The sequence below is a fragment of the Actinia tenebrosa genome, unplaced genomic scaffold, assembly GCF_029948245.1.
Source record: "Actinia tenebrosa isolate PJP-AT-01 unplaced genomic scaffold, QUT_ActTen_1.0 PGA_scaffold11__36_contigs__length_13525064, whole genome shotgun sequence".
NCBI classification, from domain to species: domain Eukaryota; kingdom Metazoa; phylum Cnidaria; class Anthozoa; order Actiniaria; family Actiniidae; genus Actinia; species Actinia tenebrosa.
In genome coordinates, this window is record NW_028292571.1 from 10421329 (window position 1) to 10437009 (window position 15681).

Below are 15681 nucleotides of genomic sequence, written 5' to 3' on the forward strand. Positions count from 1 at the left end.
AATTTCCGTTTTTTGTAAAGGAAGTTGATTTGATTCATTTTTTTTTTTTCTCTTCCCCACTATTATACAGATCGCAGGGGGCAACAAATCAATCACAGCCATAGAAAATAATGAAACATTATTACGGGGGAGTACGTATGTCTAATATGACTTAAGGTACATCTGATGAATTTTAAAGCTTAATTTTTAATGTTATTCCAGTCTGAAGTACGCGTTGGTAGCAAAGAAATGTACGGGACAGGGGGAGATAAAACCCTCTTATATGGGGTTTTTACAAAGCGTAAGTATGAAAAAGATTTATAACAAAAGATGCTGGTTTGCTGGGAATCTCCATAGTGGTTCGTTTTCCATATATAAAGTTTCCACTTAAGCCACTCAAAATGGATTGCATTGGGGGGGGGGGGAGAAATCGCTAATTAGGGGTTTTTTCAGAGATGCAGGTCGAACGAACCGATAGATAACTCAATAAGGGATAGAGTTCTGAGGTCTGTTCAGTGGGGGGAAGGATTCGGCTGCCGTCGAGTTAGAAGTAATTTTGTGTATTTGATATTACGGGGGAAGGGTGCGAAAGGCCTTATCACCTATCAAAGTTAACGGCCCGGGGGGGAGGGAAATGAGTGAGGTAACAAAGGGGGGTTGGTGTGGGTGGTCAGGGGGGGGGGGGGGGGGGGGGTGTGTGTTAAAGAAAGGCGAAACGGAGAATCCTATATTATAAAATATTCAAGGATGCCGAAGGGGAGGGGGGGGTAAGCATTTGAATGGAAATACACGGAAGACTAAAAAAAAAAAACAAGACAAAACAAAACAAAAACAAAGCAACAACAGATGGATGCTAAAGGAAGTAATTGGTCGGCCAAATGCCCAAATTTCTAATCTAGGTAGGCAAGATTTTTGTCATGCAAGTTTTAATAATATGGGTACTTGATATAATTTTCATCTGGCTTCAAAAGTCAGCTTTCCTGGACGAGGGAAGAAAGAGAAACAAAAGAGAGCGTTCAGGGCGCCTTGGAAGGGGGCAGATCAAAAGATGCAAGCGGAAACACAACGAAAACAAAATATGTAAGTTAAACTGAATTTGGCAAGCGATTATGGACTGTTGTTGAATAAGAAACTTTGACTGACGGTGTTTTGTTTTTTAGGTGGTGGTCTTTGGTTTTTCTTTTGGAGCAGCTCCTGAAGAAATCCAGATGGCCAAAGGCAGCGGGCCTAATGTCAACCATCGCTATCACCGGAGGGAACAAATAGAAAGTAAAGGCCTTCTGAAAACGTGGAGTTCATGTCATCAGTAGAGTCCAAGATGTGCTAGGCGATGACCAGGGCTGTGGACGGTGGGGTGGGTTTTTTTTTCCAGCGTACAGATGCTCTGAATAACGGGAGGGGGTGCCAACAGGTACCTGACGCCGAGTAAAGGAAGTTTTAATAAACACCTCTCCATGGGAAATCCCCCTAGCTAATCAGGTTATGAGGGAAAGCGATGGAACCGAACGGGCAAAAATGAGCGTGTCAGGAGCGCAGTCAGGGCTCCAAGCGGCATGCATTTTTGAAGCGAAGAATGCGGGAAGGTGGGGCGCGGTGGCAAGACGCCCAATGCCATTCTGGCGTTCCCGGAGAATGGGCATAGGTGACGATCGGCTAAGAAGGGTGTTTTGATCAAATCAGAGGGCAAGCTGGGGGGACAGACCGGCTGTTGGGGGGGTTTCTACGAGTTTTATGAAATTGGAAGGATCTTTGTGTCCGCTGTGGTTACCGTGTCCTTTCCTGCAGTCCTGGTCCGTGTTCCGGGCGCATTCGGGCTGGGTTTGCCTGATTTCTCGGGGGTTTGGTTCGGGTTCTTGGCAATTTTGTCGATTACTGACTGGTTAAATACGTCGTGTTAACTCCTTGAAGAAAATCCGCAAGATGGTCAGCACGGGTATATAGGGCAGCAGGGGGAAGGCGTGGGCTATCTAGCCTATTAGACCTTTGATGTCTTAAAGTAAACAAAGTAGGGTGGGAAGAAATGTTCAATGAATCGAAAGAAGAAGGAAAACCCTAGAAAAGGGTAAAGGGGCCCAAAGAACGGAGGGAGGGCAGTGACGCAAGTGATTTAATTCATAAAAGGCTCGGGTCGAGAAGCCCAAAGGCCACGTTGCGGTGTCCATTAGATTAAAGTTTAATTTGTGCAAGTTTATAATGACGTGTCCCTACTACAGATTCTAGAAAAGAGATCGTACTGACGCCGACAGATCGAATTGACAACTAAATAATCTGAATGATCTCCTTTCAACAAATGTCCTGTCCCATCAAGGATGAAACCAAGACAGACCGTATCGATTAATGGTGTACATAAAACTAAAGCATGTTCCATTAGTTGTAGTTAACAAATGGTGGATTTCAATGGGAGGGGTTTAATCAGGGGGTCAGTCGTCCAAGAAAGGAAAGGTGGCACAATGAGAAAAGATGTTTCAGTATGATTTATGTGCTTGGTTTTTTCTGCTTCTTAGTATGCGGGTTACTATGGTTTAAAGTATGAGGTGGTTTGTCGACGGACATATATCTGTTTTGCGGGGATTTTTTTTGGGCCTGCCCATCTGAGTGACAAACTGAAGACTGATAGATATATTTAAATTGTAGGCAATAGTGATTTTTTAAGACATAATTTCCAACGTGAAGGGGGAATTCAACAGAGGTCACAATATGGCGTAAGACGCGCTTGGTACATCTAAGGCATTAAGGGGGGCATTAATCACATTAACTGCAAAAGTTCAGAGCATAATCGGGGCAATGGTATTCATTTAGTCATAAATCACATATAAACTGCCTGAAAATAAGGGTATATGTGTAAGGCTTAATCACATATACGACCTGTGGAGGGGCAGCGGAGACATGGGTATAGACTTAGGGCATGTTAGATCACATATACGGCCTGGGCAGAACACAGGTTATATGTAAGGCAGTGAAACGTCACATATACGAGCCTTGGAACGAATGACAGGGTGAATATGGTAAGGCAGGTAAATGGCACAAATTAGGCGGCCTGGTCAAACACATGGTATATGTAGGAGGCATAAATCCATAGTACACATTACAGCCTGGGCAAGGACGTGTAAGATGTAAAGAGGCATGAAATCACAAATTAAGCGGCCTTGGAAACAACAGGTCATGTTAGGGGGCATTAAGTCACGATATGACGGGGCCTGGGGCACGTACAAGGGTGAAATGTAAATGCTTAATCACATATACGGGCCTGGGGAAAAAATGGACTGGGTAGATGGGGATGGAGAGTGCAATGGTAACCTATCGGCCTGGGGGAAACACGATGTTATGGGGGACGTTAAGCACATAAACACAGTATGCGTTCTGGCAAAGGTAGCGTGCAGCGATAGTCAAATGAGCTGGTCACATTTACTACCGGGGTAAATTTAAGGATGATATGAATAGTCGTGCATAGATAGTTGCCGTTTGGGATTTACTGGGCCATACGGACTTGTGCCATGACTGTGCCGATGGGGGATAAATGAATTGTAGAGTACATTCATATGGGGGTATAATTCATTGGCAAATTGGGGTCTAGCTATTGAGTCAGATATGGATAGGTAGTTGCCCGGATATATTTGTCTGAGTATGTTGCCTACAAAATGACTCAAATCCATTTTTCGTCGAGTGTTGTGGAAATGTATTATTGTGCGTAAGGGATGGGTCACAGGGTATTCATCTTGAAAATTCCATACGGCTGTCTAAAATCGTTTTTAAATGAAAGATGCCAAATAATATCGAAAGCAGGGGTAAGTAAGAACATGGATGTTACGGTACTAGTGCAAGCGGGTGTTGGTAATCAATGCATAGGGTCCGGTGCGGCCTTTGGTATCTCTTTAGTCAAACGTGGTGGTTGGTGGTAATCTGCCACTACTCCCCCCATCCCCCCCCATCCCCCTCGCTACGGCCGCTTGCGATATGATTCAACATAGCAAGTACTGTCTAAGTTATACACGAGAGCAAAAAGCGGTAAGAACCGAAATTCAGTACTAGGTCTGAACAATTATCAGAACAATTTAGGGGGTCTTTAGAGTGGATCTCCCGGTGTTTTTTTTTTAGTCTAACTGTAACGCTTTGTTGGAAGAACTCTGAAGTTATGATGGTTTGGGGGTTATAGAGTGTCATGAGGGGATAGATCACGAAGATGGTGCCGACGCGTGTTTTACATCGTTGTGTGTCGAAATTTTATTGTTTAAATATAACAGGGAAAGAGGCTTTTAAAAGGTAATGATGTCGAAAAAGAGCAAAAAAAAAAAATTGATTGCTCAATAGAAGTTCAATCGACAAATCAAGTAATGATCAAAACAAATTTCGGATAACGTGAACACCAAGAAAATATCTTTGATATATTTATGTCTGTCCTCGAAGAGGAGGGTTTCGTCGGATGCCGATGCTCAACAACGCAATTTCTCTGCATTCCGAGAGGGTTTCGTAATAAAGCGTCTCATTAAATAGAACCAAGCTGAATTTAGTTCATATGAATTTTGGCGGGAACCTTCGAGAAGGTATTAATGGCTGGATTCAGATAGGGAATCCGACAGGCCCGGTGCCCGAGGTGAAGACTGTGCATTTATTGTCGAAACTAAGGTGAAGATTTTGAATATTTGTAGACCGTAACAATGTAGGTTTACAAACGTTGCTTGTTCGCTGGTATTAGAAAACGGGCTTGTCACGCCATGGAGAGTGGCCGCCCTGGTCATTTGTTATAGCTTAAAATAATCATTAATCGTTTCCTTGTACTTTATGTTCAAAACAATGTCTTTCTAGTGTGCTTCATTTTTCGTAGGCGCGAGCGCGCTTTTTTAGACCATACCGATTTTTCTGGCACCTCGGATGTTAGGCGTGAAATGATGGGCAAACCGGGACGGCAAAAAGTCCGGGATTTCCCTTGCAAATTCATTCACATCACTTCACAGGTTATTCCGGTAAGCTTCTCAAACTAAAGAAGTTAAGATTGATTCAAAATGAGACTCAGTAAGTTTATTGGAAGGGGGGTATTCCCGACGACTTTGTGGACCATGGAAATGATAAAATCGATTTTGTTTTTTTCAACTTTGCGCGCTGGATTGTGTAATGATTCTTACAGGACATCGCACGGTCTGTCGGTTAATGCGATAGGAAATAAACGGGGACCTAAACGTTGTTGCTGGCAAGTATAGACAGGTCAAAGGGGTTACTGTGATAATACTACGATAAACTTGGGAAAGGTTGGGAGCACACATTGTGTTGACTGACCGAAACAGATCGTGTAGTTAAAACAATATTGGCAGACATTTTTGGTCGTTCGCAAGGGTTGCACAACCAAAACAAGAAATATTTAAACAGAAACAACATTACGACCAGTGCACACGTGTGCCGTGCCACTATACAAATTCGTAGGGTCTTTCACTTTTCAATAATCCTGCGAGAAGGCGGGGTTCATGGACACACCAAGCAAAGAAAACAGGGAAAGGAACTACACCAAGTGGACCCACCCCCCCCACGAAAGATAATCTCTTCTTCAAGCTGCTGTGCCAACCTGGGAGCGAGGGGAAAATGTGTTGTTTTTGAGTTTTATATAGGAAGCAGTGTTTGAGGTTTGTGGAAGAGGAGGGGCAGGGATCAGTATTTGCTGAAGGGAAATTGCCAACAAAGTGTTGCCGAGCGATTAGGCAGACAGGCCTAATACAGCGAGCTTTATCCAACGCTCTTCCTGCAAGGTAAGAATGCTGTTTAGACCAAAAAGAAAAGACTCTGCAATAACGGTATTAATATTGAGTTTATGGATGTCTTTATTGTCCTGTTAGGAATGCCAGTGAAGCACGCACTGTCACATAAGAATAATTATGTAAGAGGAAATAGGCTCGTCCGAAATCCAGTGAGGAAGAAATTGTAATAAAAGAGGGTAAGCTGAGGAGGGTCGGAAGATATTTGCAGATGCTATCAATGTGACGCGCAACGACAGTATGCAAAAAGAACGAACCCTGCCTGTACATCCTTACACAGAAGCAGGAAAAACAGAGGAAAGCGAGAGGGGGATGGGAAGACAGATATTTTATAAGCATACCTAATTCACTTTGAACGTTGTCTCATACCTATTTGGATAAATGAGGAACCTCGTTTATTTTTTTGCTATGTATCCTTTGAGGAAAAGGGAGACGGTCTCAAGGAAAGCTGAAAGGTCAGTAAAGGTGAAGTCAAATCTAGGAAGGGCGTCCCAGTCAACCGGACGAGAGAAAAAACTGGACAGCTTACTCGAGAGGGGCAATCGGCCCATCCCCGGTCCGTTTCTTGAGGCGTGCCCCAAAGTGGTGCAAGTGTAGAGTGCAACCGAAAAGCATAAAAAGGCTGGAGGCAGTTCCTGGTGCGGGGACGTGACAATTCTTCGGCAGGATGAAGACAGCAATTTGGATTGGGAATGGGCTTTATGATTTCGTGTGTCACGGTTATTACATAAATAGACATTAAGGGGCGGCATAGCACGTTTTCTTGACCCCGAGGCTGGGCCGGCATAACCCGGTTGTTTGTTTCTTTCCCTGTACATTTAACTAGTTACAGTTTTACAAACCTTTGGCTACGAAAGACAAAGGTTTTTCATTATTGTTATCTATTGCTATACATGAAAAGCTTTTTCAACTTCTTTTTACGTTTTATTTTTTTTCCGTTTGCGTAGCACCAATGTTGTGTCCTTACTGAATCTCACAACATATCGTTGTTTTGTTGCTGGAATTTCAACGCATTGGTATGGGTGCACAGTCCTTTTCCAATGTAGAAGAACTAATAGAGAACTTGAATAAAATCGCTGTTTTTCTTTTTTCCCCACAGAGGAGGGGGTACAGAGTTGGGAAGCAAGTGTTTACATGCAGTGAAACAATCTCAGTAGGCACCAACTATATGTTAGCAATACGTACGTGTCCATGCAGAAGGAAAAACTTTCGAACAATAATAATCTAACCGTCGTGGTATCTACATTATATGCAGCATTCTTAGTCCTTTTATAAATTTAAGGGCGAGCATTTACATTAGTATATTATGAACGCAACTTTTTATATACCTGCGTTCAACGGGACGAGATCTTATTCTCGACCACACTGCTCGTCAGTTGAGCTTAATAAAACAGGGAGTGTTAACGATATTAATTGTGCAATACCTTAAGTAAATAAAACAGGTCTACTGAAACTGTTTCATTATTTTATTGAATTTTCTGGTCATAACGATGATTCTAGCCTTATTCCGCTGGTTTATGCTAATTCCGCTAGTATATGCCTATTCCGCTCATATGCCGCTAAATCGGAAATGTCTATTTCATATAGCAATTGACTGTTTACAATAAAGAAAATAATTTTTTTGTAGAAAATCTAATATAGTTCATGCAGTAGTTCAAAGTTCTGTGTAAAGAACTGTCTGAATGTTCTGTTTACTTCTCTTGCAATGATCGAATTTGTTAATAAAACCCTGGATTGATAACCTCTTTACAGCATCATCGGTATAACATTCGTTAGCAATTTTTTCATACACTTTACATGATCTAACCTTACGGCATATACGACTAGCTAACCGTCCAAAACTGCAAGCATCAGTTATAGCAGTTGCTATTGCTGTGCCATCTAACAATTCCGGGGCAATATGAGGATATCTTTGTTTATCTTCCGGATCCCTATCTGTGTTACGGGAACGTGGTTGCATTGAATGTGTGTGAATACTTTTTCCAAAATCTACAACAACTGGGCACCACACACCATTTCTTCGAAACATTAATACGTTACTGCCATGGATATCGCAATGGATAAACCCTTTCGAGTGCATATGAGCTATTGACATTGCTAACGAGTAAATAATTGTAGGCCAACAACTGTCATCTGTTATTAATCTTGTTAGCAAAGCCCCATTCAAAGTTAACACTTTGCCATTCTCTTCACAAAACTCCATGACCAGCAGTATATTTCCATTCTTTTCACAAATTCCATAGAAGTACGGGAAGCCTGGATGATCATCTAAGTTGGAAAGTAACTGCGCTTCTTTCTCAATCAAATAGCAGTACTTTTGTTGCTTTATTGTCTTGACTGCTACTAAATTAGTTCTGTACCTCATCAGTCGAACGATACCAAATCTTCCTTCTCCTAAAATAATATTCTCGTCACATTCTTGTAACAATGTGGGGTTCAATGAGTCTGTCGGACATGGGCTGATCAGCGAAGATGTTGGCTTTGTGGGGTTTGGCTGAGTAGGATGAGGTTCATTCAAACGGAAGTTTCTCTTCAGCTTTGCCGATGATTGTCCAATTTCTGGTCTAGCTGCCAACAAAACCTTTCCTGCGTAAGTAGAACCCAATAAACGGCTATTGTTCGGATTGAGAACAAAACCTTTGTCGGGTTTGATTTTTTTATCTGTTTGATGTGTAGTACTATTTGCTGTGGATACCACGCTGTCTTCACTCTCTTGTACTGTATCCAGTGCGCTTTGATGTGTACTGATGTTTTCTGAAGATTTCTTTTGTACGACAGCTGTCTTCTCCTGTATACGTCGCAACGCCTGCTTTTTCCTTAAATTTTTTTCGGCGCAGTGACCGTTTCTCCTTTGAACGTGTGTATTTCTTGACTGGTTTCATGATAACACTAGTAAATCATCTGAGAACGCATAGGGTAATTGGGCATTATTTCAATCCGGAATTGTGTACCACCCTCTAACAACCGATGACGTCAACGTCGAGAAAAGGCGGGAAATGCAGTTGTTTCAGACCAACGTACCGGTAATATCTTATTCGTGCTTCTAAATATATTTCTCTGTACTAAAACTATCTTTCGTCAAAATGATTGGCCTTGAGGATGAAACAACTGTTAAAGAACTACGGAGAGAGGTGGAATTGCTAAAAGGAGAGATGAAAGCCCTCAAAGAATCGAGAATAGAAGATCAACGATCGCGAAGGCAAACAACAAGCAAGAAGCAAACATCGACCATGACTGCTCTGTAAGTAAATTAAATTGTTGCAATACTTAGTGGAAGGACTAATTTATTGGTTATCTTGTATGCAGTCTATATTTCTGCGATTGATACATATGCTAAGGAGGAAAGTGAGTTTATTTTAGATTACAATTAAAATGTGCTTACTTGGGTAAATTTCGCGCGCTTTTAAGATCTATAATTTATGCAGTGCATTAATCAGTAGCCGTTTCAATTGCGCATACATTATGAACATACTAAAGTCAATAGTAATCAATGTTTGACATCAATTCGGGCCTATAAAATCTCGAAAGGCTATAGAAATCATTACAATCAAACAGTACAGTAAAAACCATAGTTCTTATGACTGGCGTACAAATATAATCATGTCAACCTAGAGAATAGAGTATATATACTTGGGTTTCCTGTGGTCAATTACCTACGGACGACTGTTACACGGTCTTTCATCACTTCAACAAGATTAATGTCATAATTTCTATATCACGTTAATTTTCTTTTGTCTTCGAGAAAATCAGTTTGATATCAAATTTTTGACATCAAAAAGACTGCAAAGTTTAAGATCACACTGATTGTTGTTACTAACTTAACGAAAATATGATTTTTTATGTCGAATATTTGGAATGAAATGAGGTTTTAGTCTCGTCGGATATGCGATGAAAGGAAATCAAAATATATTTCTTCGCCAAGACGCTTACCAAAAACATAATAATAATTTTTGCATCTTTGCAAAGTCACTATCATGGATGTGACATATTTGACAGTACGAACGCTTTTCTTGAAAATAAAATATTGCATATCACGCTAGAGTGTATACCATCTCGTACATTTTTCAGCGTAAAACTAAGCGAGTTTTGTCCCAAAACAAAAAAGGTGTTTATTCCTATATTATGTCATTCAATTATTTGTTGTTTTTTTTATTTTTTAGAAAGCAGTACACAAAGTGTACCGTCAGCTCTTAAAGAATGCTGACTTTAGTGAATGGAGCTTTCAAGAAGGGTATAGTACCGTTTTCAACAAATCATATGAAATAAGTTAGTTCGTCTCATTCGACAGGCCATCCGTCTTTGAGCGGAAAGCTAGTCGGTGCAGTTTAGCCGTCTTTGAATGGCAGAACAGCATCGACGATTCCGGTAAGTCATCTGTGCATTTTCATTCTTTACGTTGCCTGCATGTTTTGTGCTGAATTCTGTTCTCTTGTCTTTCCGTGTACTTTTCCCCCTAGATTTTTCTCTGATAGCAACAGGGACACCTCGCGAAAACTTAGAAGAGAAGTGAGAGGTCTGTACGGAGATGGTACTTGGAAGAAATCCGCTTTAAAAGGTTAATTTAATGTTTATATTTGTATCGAGTTGTACAATTCTGTTCAAGGTACTTGAAAATATGCAGTGCAAACAAGACGCTATGAATTAAAAAGCACATCTCCTTGCCCTCAGATAAGAAATCCCTATTTTTAACTCCGCGCGAACCTAAATCACTTTTATCATTATGATCTAAAAATCAAAACTTTTGAAAGTGTTTATATCTGCCGAAACATTGTCCATTTCAAACTCCAATAGAACCCTATTCAACTGCAATGCACTGAGGGTCAATGCCAATTTAATTTACAGTATAATGCATTGGATCCAGCAAATTTTTAACAATTATCGATATATATGTGTTTCAATTGTAAATCTTACAGTTGCTGTTCATAATATGTTCAGATTCTATTCACCGGTACTGCAAATCCCTGAGGGACGATCAAACAAGACGGAAAAACCAGAAGTTTATGGAGCATAGGAATAACCTACGACAACAACAACGAAAAAAAACGGGTAAATGAGTACCATCAGATGTTTTCCCTTCGTCTTGCCTGAAAACACCGCTGATATTTATTAATACATAGTTCTATACTTCCTTTGACAGAAACTTGAAAGACGAAGAAAAGCTCTTGCTTCCGTTGAGCTGTCTACCGGCGACAGGGAAAAAGCAAAAGAGATAATAGAGGGGCCATTCGCACTTGAGTGCATGTCAAGCGAGGAGAGCTGTGACGATGAGGAAGTGGAAGCTGGCCCAGGTCCCAAGCCTCGAAAGATTCGTAGGCTGTCCTGGGAAAGATCGCGATTGCATAACATCAAAAAAGCGATTGATGATCATATCAAAAAGAATCTAACAGCGGCGCAAAAACGGCTTAGTTCCAGGACCATCATTGCAACTGAGAAATCGAATCGCACAAAGCCTAAGGAAATACCTTCTTGGGCAGCCAGAGAAGGCAATGAATGAAGGCAGATTTGTCTTCTCCTTTACGATTGTATAAGAGCGATATCACATAAGCAATGTTTTACATGCAAATGAGCTGCCCAGTGAAATAGCATGATAATGAAGTGAACCAGATGAGTTTTGTAAGCTAAAACGTTACAACAATTGCCTTGTATTGGAAATATTATTTTTGACAAACTAAAGATCGATAGGACTTGAACTGTTTTCTAATACTGTGAAAATTGTATGATTCACGCATATCTCATTTTTAAACAGTAGTGAATATCGGACTGTTTTCCCACCTATACTATGCATGGTGCAATTTTTATTATTCACGACATCCAAAAAATATTGCTGTGCTTCAAGGACTTAATCAAAATTGAATATAGCAGTGTAAAGCCGTTTTTTGTTCATTATCATTTTCGTTAGAAAAGTTCAACACGTCTTTCGGCCATAAAAGCCACAAGCTCAGTAGTGCAAACAGCATGTGCACACTTCATTAGCATGCTATTTCACAGGGCAGCTCATTTGCATGTAAACATTGCTTATGTGATATCGCTCTATTGTATTGTTTCTATTGTATTAGAGTACATGTACAAACCCTAAAAGCTTGCAAATTTTTTCACTATTTAGTACAAATGGTACAAATTAAAATATAGAAAACAAAATAATTACGAAGTGAAAAAACATTCGACAGCCGGACGCGATCTTCAAATTACTAGATGTCCACAGTCAAATAATTAAATGGTTTAGTCAAATAGTTGGCATAAAATATAACTATACATTACTGTTTATGATCCACGCTTTTGATGTTTATACTTTAAGTATGTCAGAGTATGTTGTCATAATTAAGAAGACATACACTATATAAGAGAAGCTAAACTCAGCCCATTCATCAGCATTGAATTGTCCGTTTTTCTCCTCGCATACTTTGCTTTTGTGATTCCTTTTTTTTTTTGTTCATTTTTTCTTTAATGCAATTTGTACTTATATCGCGTATTTGTTTATTATTTCTTTCGTTTTCAATTTTGATTTCTATAATTTGTAAGCTTGATTTGTTGTTATCGCTAAATCTAAAGTAGTTATTGCATTATTGATTGACTATTAATTTATACAATTGTAATATTTATATATAAAATGAAATGTAATAAAATATGTATTTTTTAAATCCCCTCGTGGATAAATGTCTAAATACGGATTGCAGCAGTTGCGTGAGGATATGAATGAAGTGAATAGTAAAGTGAATAGTGAATTGAAGTATATAAACCACACAATCATGAAAAGTAGCGGCTTGATAAAAAATCAATACGGCTCTTATTGATGCGTATATAAGCCTTTCTTATTATGAGTATAAGTCTCTTATTCATGAGTATAAGCTACCAAAACACGAGTATACGTTACTCGTATACTTGAGTTTCAGATGACTTAAACTCAACGGAAACAGAGTGCGGTTTTTAGTGCGTTTCCGTAGTTTACGGTAAAACGGAAACATGACATTACGACACGTTTACGTCAACTTATACAAATGAATAAGCAACGGAAACGTTAACTTATCCTTACGATTCCATCAGCTTTCCGTTGACTGAAATTGAGGATTTCGCACTGTGTTACCAGCCCTCACTTTGATCCACCCACATGTTGTTTTGGGTTTTATATGTGAGTTAGTCGTGCCTTGACTTAGATCAGCCTAGAGGTTGTTTCAGGGTTCAAGCTGTGGGTTAGGCGTTTCCTGACTTAGATCAGCCCAGCTGAGGTTGTTTCAGGGTTGCATCTGTGAGTTAGCCGTGCCTTGGCTTAGATTATCACAATGGTTGTTTCAAATTTAGCATGTGTCACGCGGTCATCTTTCAACCAATGAAAGCGTTCTTTATATAGGAAAATTTCGTATCTATTAAACAACTCGCAATAATCATCCCTTTCCGTGGCCTTAGATTTTCTGGACAACGAACGACATTAAAGAGCCGTATAATGGTGTTGATCTAAGCTGTGGTCTGTTAAGTTTGGAGTCCCCAGGTTCGTCAATCTGCAGCACAATTAAATCTCTCAGAGCATACATATCATTGCAAGTCGTTTAATTATTGATCCTTGTAAACCTTACATATACTAACAGGCCTAGATATTCTCCAGAGTATTACGTTAACTACAAAGATCATTTTCTTTTTTGCTATTGTTGCATGTATTTCTTGGCAAAAATTATGCATTGACATGGTCACTTACGAAAATCTATATATATTAGCCATATTTGTCAAATGCGTTGTGAGGGGAAGTAGTAGGAATATTCGTCCAAAGCCAAAGGCCTCTTTTCATTGGCTGGGTTTGTCGGTGACCTCCATCTCCTCGGTCAGCACCCTTCATCTTGTAAACTTTTTCCCTGCTGCTTTTTTCTGCTGTACGATAAGGAAAATATTTGTTTATTATCAACGGGCAGTTATGAAACAACCTCTGTGCTCCATGATTAGAGCATGGCTAATTCACAGATCGACAGATCGAATTAAGATTTATCGTCATAGGGCAATTTATGGAGAGAGGAAAACCTTCGAGCATAACCTTCGAATGAAAGAACGTACCAATGTATTTTGATTTACATGTATCAGGATTCGTGCTGAGGTAACCACTTAAAATTCAAGGACTATATTCAAGGAGTATATACAAGGACCCAAAAATGAATTTTCAAGGAGTATGTTCAGCTAACTATGCCAAGGTTTTACACGGTGGTTGCACATGGTCGACTTTTAGATTTTCAATCTTTCTGACTAGATCTATTTCAGAACCATGCAAGTAATAATCAAAGCAAAAATTCTAGGAATTTTTAAGGAGTTTCGCTAATTAAAATCGTAAAATTCAAGAGCTTTTCAAGTGCACTTGAAAACGTGAATTAAAGTAATTAAATTCAAGGAGTTTTTAAGGAGTTTAAGGAGTAGAACGAACCCTGTGTAATGCTAGTAAAAGGAATCAAACTTGCGACACCAAGCTCAAGAGACATGTGCACTACTACTACACAACCCTTTCTTTCTCTCTATACTCATTCTGGTAAGTGCTTAAGGAAATCCCAAATTGCTTGTCTTTTAAATTTTCAATGCTACAATTCTGCTCTATGTTATCTTCACAAGGATTGTTTTTAACTCCAATATATGTCTTTTACACGTCATGTGGGCACGGGTGGACGAAGGGTGGATAGCGCTATCCGACGTATACACGTATTACTTATTTCAGAAAGAAAAGCCGTTATGATCATCGCAAAGGCGATAGGCGATAGCTCATTCCGACCTGGAAATAATTTCATCGAATACAAAGAGCATTGATCAGGCTCAACGCTAAGGTCCATGTTCTTGACAAGAATAAGAAGCACAAACACAAGTCATTACGGCTATGCTTGGGTCTTGGAATGACTTTGCTATCCTATTGGTTTTTTCCTTTCTCCAATGCCTATCGCCTTCGGCGATGAAAAAGTCTTTTTGAAAGGTGTAAAGGATTTATCCATCAAATAGCGCTATCTGTCCTTCACTGATACGACCGTGACTCTTACCCTTGTTATCGTGGTTCTTCACACCAAGGACAGATTGTAGACAAAGGATGACCATCAGGAAAACAAGCACATACATCCACTTCATGTTTTATTTCTTCTTGTACGTCTTCTAAACTGTTTCCAGGTCTCAAATGTTCTCTAGACTAATTTTAAGCAAGCATTTTTCAATATTTATCTTAATAAAAGACAATGCGATTTCGGGTCTTCAATTTCGAAAGTCAGGGTTAATTCAATCGTTAAAATTAATTAAAAAAATAAAAACAATAAAGATAAAAAATGAGCAAGGTAAAGCAAGCTTTTTTTTCAATATTTATCCTAGTGAACGACAATACAATTTTGAGTCTTTACAATTTACAAAGTTAGAAGTAATTCAAAATTAATAAAAATAGATAAATAGATAAAAACATGGAAGCAATAAAACAAAACAGGTGGATTAATGCGTTTAAATTGCCAACTGTGTAGACTTTTAAAGCATCTAAATTCTAATTATTTTCTTATTACTTCTCACCACGGATTATTCCAGATGGTTTCAAGGTTCAATGTGTGAGTTAACCCATCATATGATTCAATGATTTCTGTCCTTCGAACTTCACTTTGTGTAGGTTTTCTACATGTTTTCCCCCGACCCTTTTCTTTATAACTTATTGAAGTATTCATTCCTTCAATTAATTAATTAAATCTGCTTCTTGGATTTTTCCCCAGCGTTTGCTAGTAAGGTTATATTTTTCTCAATGTCTATTTTTTCATATGTATTTGTTATACGAATTTGCACCCAAAACAGAGTTTTCAAGGCCATGTTTGCTTTCTTCCATCCTCATTTTCATCCTTCGTTCATTTGTTCGTTGGTTCCTCTTGTTTTATTTTCCCACGTTTTTTCCCTCGTTACAAGAAGTTAATTCTGTGTTTACACTTTGGTTACAACTGTAAATTGATATACGATTAGTATTTGTGTACATCTGTCCTAG

The 15681-nt window shown here is 39.3% G+C and overlaps 1 long non-coding RNA gene across 2 annotated transcripts; it reads right to left on the bottom strand.

The window, feature by feature from the left end:
• Positions 1-13245: 13245 nt before the first annotated feature.
• Positions 13246-14869, bottom strand: LOC148912527 (uncharacterized). 2 transcript variants are annotated; one of them, XR_016119346.1, is made up of 2 exons: positions 14717-14869; positions 13246-13574 (listed from the first exon to the last, which is right to left on the bottom strand). It is a non-coding gene; the product is annotated as an uncharacterized LOC148912527 (long non-coding RNA). The 2 variants fall into 2 exon arrangements; XR_016119345.1 differs by having other exon boundaries at positions 13246-13577; positions 14717-14867.
• Between the last annotated feature and the right edge of the window lie 812 nt (positions 14870-15681).